The 5,072-nt window shown below is 42.8% G+C and overlaps 1 pseudogene across 1 annotated transcript; it reads right to left on the minus strand.

Annotated features, from left to right (window-relative positions):
• Positions 1-3,322: 3,322 nt before the first annotated feature.
• On the minus strand, positions 3,323-4,662 carry LOC308417792 (eukaryotic translation initiation factor 3 subunit E-like; annotated as a pseudogene). Its single transcript has one exon. The product of its transcript is annotated as a eukaryotic translation initiation factor 3 subunit E-like (transcript).
• Between the last annotated feature and the right edge of the window lie 410 nt (positions 4,663-5,072).

The following is a 5,072-nucleotide window of genomic DNA, read 5'->3' on the forward strand; positions in this document are numbered from 1 at the left end:
ATGTAACTACACAGGGCACATACCCCTGAAACTACACAGGGCACATACCCCTGAAACTGCACAGGGCACACAACCCTGAAACTCGGGTATGTCTTGCTTTATTTTGGCTGACATTTTGGAATGACCATATTTTTTCTGCTGAATTTTTTATAGAGTACCTTCCTAACCTCCTTCGGATCAGGCCAGCCTTCCAGTTCTGTCAGAACTTGGACTCCGTTTGTTGACTTCTGTCCTTTTACAGTTCTTTATTCTGAGACCCCAAGGCTTCAATAGTTTGCCTTCCCATCCGTGAGCTCTGGCTTCTCACCCTCTCAGATCTCCAGTCAGAGACCTCACTCTGCACACAGACGGGTGTGTTTGGCAAAGCCTTTGTTTATAACAATTTCTGTCATCTGGAGAAATTTTTGCTTTTTATTAAATATATAATGTACATTCTTTAGTTGGCTTTCAACTTGTCCTGGCCTTCTTAAGGGACGTTTCAGGATCTTTTTTTCTTTTTTCCTTTTCTCTTTTTTTGCCAAATAATACCAGAAAACTTCATGCTGATGCTATAAAAGCTGGCAGTTTCATCATCGCCCAGTTCCTTTGCTGGAGCAGTTTTACCATGTGCACATCGCAGCACTATTCCATGCAAAGCCACACCCTTCCCTCCCCCTTCTTCAGTGCAATTGATAACAGGAGAGCAAAGTATGAGTCGCTTTTAAATTGGAAACAGTGACTCCAAAGCATCCTGTTGTGAAATCCCAGAGCATGAACAGGAGTTCACGGTGATGATAACAAGGAGAAAGTTATCAACAAAGCAGGGAAAAGTTTCCAAAGGAGAAAGATGGTAGGTCAGAACAGTTACAGATACCTGGCATTTGGATTCTTCTGAAAGGATGGTAATGGGTACTAACAATAATCCATTCAGCCTATGCCATCAATTTACCAGCTATGTGTCTATCACCTCATTTCCACAATCTCATGAAGCTGGCCTCACCACCCTCCTTTTACAGACAAGGAATATGGCACTCAGAGGTATAAAAAGGAGACCAATTCTAAGTCTTGTAAGTCAAGACTCAAGTCTGTGTTCCCTCCCTTCAGACTGAATGTGGTCTGGACATCCTATGACTGTGGTCACAGAGGATTGGATAAGTCTTGGCCACCTGCCATAGACAGGCTGTGACAGTGGGTGGATAGCGGGTTAATTTATGTGGAGAGGCTCTGGAGCATTATTTGAGCCAAATTTGTTCCTTTCTTACAGTTATTCTATCTGGAAAAGTTGTGATTAGTTAGCTTTATAAGCTGAGCCGAGGAGGGTGAGTTTGATTCAATCCATGTGCATGAAAATGGGGAAGGAGAGCGGTAGTAATATGGTAATGTAGAATCGAGAGAGATGGAGAGAAAGTTTGTGAGGAATTAGGACACAGGGAAACCCGGCAGATGAAGAGGGAGGGCAAGGACAGTGACAGAGACACAGACCTCAAGCAAACAGAGTGTAGGGCCAGCCACTGCAGCTCCTCTCGGGACTCTGTATAAACTGTGGCACACCTTTGGGTAATGCCTTGGACAATACCTTATCACAAGCCTTTCCACTTTGAAGTGAGTGGCTCCCATGCATCTCCTTAAGTTTAGACCATTGAATGCCAAAATCATCTTTCTTTTTGACCATAAGACACTTGTAACAATAACAGTAATGCACTGTGTGTCCCAAAGATGACTGACAAGCCACCATGTGCTTGGGCAAGTTCCTGTCACTTTGTTACTCTGCAGCCACCCCAATTTCAGCTGAGACTGAATGTCTACCCTCAGCCGTTCCCTACCCCATCTTCAGCTGAGACTGCATGTCTACCCTCAGCCGTTCCCTACCCCATCTTCAGCTGAGACTGCATGTCTACCCTCAGCTGTTCCCTACCCCATCTTCAGCTGAGACTGCATGTCTACCCTCAGCCATTCCCTACCCCATCTTCAGCTGAGACTGCATGTCTACCCTCAGCCATTCCCTACCCCTCATGCCCCACCCTCTGCCTTCAAAGCTCTGACAGCCACATTCTAAAGCCATGGGTCCAGAATATAAGGGATACCAACACACAGGCAGCCAGCCCTGAGCATGGCCTGCATTTTTATCCTACAAGTTCAAACAATGACTTCCCTTTTCCAAAATTACATCCGATGTAATTTTGGTAGATCCTAGAGATTAATGTGGACATATAGTAAGTAAAAATGGGGGGAGCTTAGTTAAGAGATAAGGACATGAGTGGGTCCTGACTTCTTGTCTACTTTCTTGTCTTGGTTTTGCTATTTTGCCTTTTGGTTGATATCTATGAGTCTTGGACTTCTAATCTATATGGTGACAGGGATGGTGGGTAACATGCCCTTGACCCATGCACATATGGGCACACTAGTTGGACTCAGTACATTGTTCTTTTAAGCCATGAAACTATGTTCAAGAGAAGTTGAGAAGAAAGTTGGAGGGAAGAAATGAGGAATAGGAAATGCATATGATTTTTTGGGTTCTTAGATTCTAAGATCCGACTTTAAATGCCATTTTGTTTGATTGACCCTGAGAAAAGAGGACCTTGGACGCCTTCTCAAATTTGTGCTTTATTATCATATTTGCTCTGGCGACACACTTGCAAAAAGCCTTTCAGACAGAGCATGTTGCTTGTGTGGAAGAAACTGAACAGGGAGAAGATATGGCAAACAAGAATGCCTTCTATCTATATTTATTCCCACAGACCTGTACTTCACCTTGGTCAGAGCAGCTTTTTTCTGAAGTGGATAGCAGTCACTGTAGAGACTGATAAGTCACTGTAGTGGCTGTAGTCACTGTCAACAGGCTGAGAAGAGATTGAGTGTCCTGCCAAGGCTTGGGGAACATCACGGAAAAGGAGGTGGAGTGACTGTAAGCTGAATGATGGGAACAAATGGTGAGAAATGCTGTCTTCTGTACATGCCATGGCTAATCGCATTCATGACCTCATACGAGTTGTGTCTACATGAACAAGACCTGTACAAGACTGAGCCAGGCAAAATTCCTACATAGGTGGGAGAGAAGACCTTCCATTCTTGCCCTGGACTGAGGATCTGTTGGCAGTTAATAGTTTCTGGGATTGTTTCTTGTAGAACATGACCATTGATAGGCATCCAATACTCCTGTGGATACCTCCGTGGATACCCCTCACCCACGCACATGTGGGTACACTATTTGGACTCAGTGCATTGTTTCTTTTTTAATCATAGACAATTTTATTAAAATTCTCCAAAATATGTAGCAAACATGTTAATTGCTTCTAAAATGTACATCATTCATTATATACAATAATTACTGTGTCCTCCACTGATTCCTTTTGCTTCTTTTCTTTACAATTCCTTAATAGAAGCCAGAATCTTGGGTTGCCCAGTTGGGAGCCTCTGATCTACTGTTCTGATTAAGATTCTTTTCAATATTCATGGCCAACATTTGGCTTCTAAAAGAAAGACCTTTAGTCTTTTCAATCACTTGCTGGTAGAGCACAACTACATTGTCGCCCATTACCACGTGGCCTAGTTTAGAATCAATGTTGGCTTTTCTAATCAAATTCACAATCCACCTTCCAGTTTCTTCTGGAGTCATATTCAGTTTCTCTAACATATTAATGCTGATACACTGGCGGATACAACAGAAAGTCTCAAATATGAAGAGATGGGCATTCTCAATGAAGTCCTCAAGACAGGCTACCAGGAAGAAGTCATTCACAAGTAATGATTGACATTCTCTCAGCTTTTTCTGAGCCCCATCAAAATCAAAGTTAACATATAGGAATTCAACAAATTCTGTAACTGGGTTTTTATATGTGCAAGACTCCTGTTGAATAGCTTTCACTAGATCTTCAAGCATCTGTTGGTATTTCTACACATCCTTGTTGATTACGACGGCAGTGGTCACACAGCAGAGAATATGTGGACAGACAGTCAGAATTGCGTTAAGGTATCGTGGTTGGTAAAGGAAGAGATCGATGATATTATAATGGCCCTTTGGATGGTTGAAAAAACAGAGACCAGTGAATGAGCCATGTTCGCTGCTGAAGAGACTGGAGTGGAGAACTCGCAGAATTATGGTCTATGGTCCCTTTTAATCCAGTAAGGTCTTCCCTGGCTGCATCCCAGTTCTGCATTAAGATTTCAGAGGCCACTTTTCCCCAGAGTAAACTTAAAGCATTTCTATCTGCTGGAACCAAATCTACGAAGTAAAGATACTATCCTGCTCCTGAGTAACTTCCACCCTCATGTTGGCATTTTGCGTATCTGTAGAGCGTATCTAAGTACTCTTGCCTAAATCCATACTTGTTTTCCAGGTAGTCAAATAACATCTGGTCATCCCTGGTTGACTGCATCTGCCTTGTAGTTTCTGGCTCTTCAAACATCTTCACAATTTGTTCTGTTTCTGCCTGGAGCTGTTTCGGCTGCGCAACAACTGTGGTTTTTGTTCTCTCAGAGCATGAGGGATATCATCAGAAGGAAGGTTCTCGGGAACATCCATAGCGAAGTCCACCATATTGGTATCACTAAGAAGATCCAATTTTCCTTGGAATAATTTTTTTCATTATAAATCTCTTTCACAGAGAGAAACTCAAGAAGCAGAAAGACCGAGCGCAGATCCACAAAGTGTGAGATGCAAGTGCTCAAGTCACACTTCCCCATCCTACCCAGTGCCCTGATTCTTTAAGACATAAAATTATGCTCAAGAGATGTCGGGAAGGATGTAGGGGAAGTTGGAGGGAAGGAATGAGGAATAGGGAATGTATATGATAATATTTCACTCAGACATGTATGATAGCCTCAAAGGGTAAGAAACAAATAAAAATGAGAAAATTGAAGGTTTGAATGAAAACAGGCAAGGGTTTAACATCTCAGAAAAGACTTGTTCCAAAGCCCCAAGAACTTGTGGACAATGTTGTGAGCACCAGGGGTGAAAGGGTGTGGAATCTTTTAAATTAGCAAAATTCTCATGCATGTATCACAGCAGGCTGGGCTCCTAGGCTTTATTTAGGTAAAACTCCCATTGAGCTCTGGCTCCAGGGTCCTCCCTGTATTATTCAGAGCTTCAGAAT

This window comes from Micromys minutus, assembly GCF_963924665.1.
Source record: "Micromys minutus genome assembly, chromosome: 2".
NCBI classification, from domain to species: domain Eukaryota; kingdom Metazoa; phylum Chordata; class Mammalia; order Rodentia; family Muridae; genus Micromys; species Micromys minutus.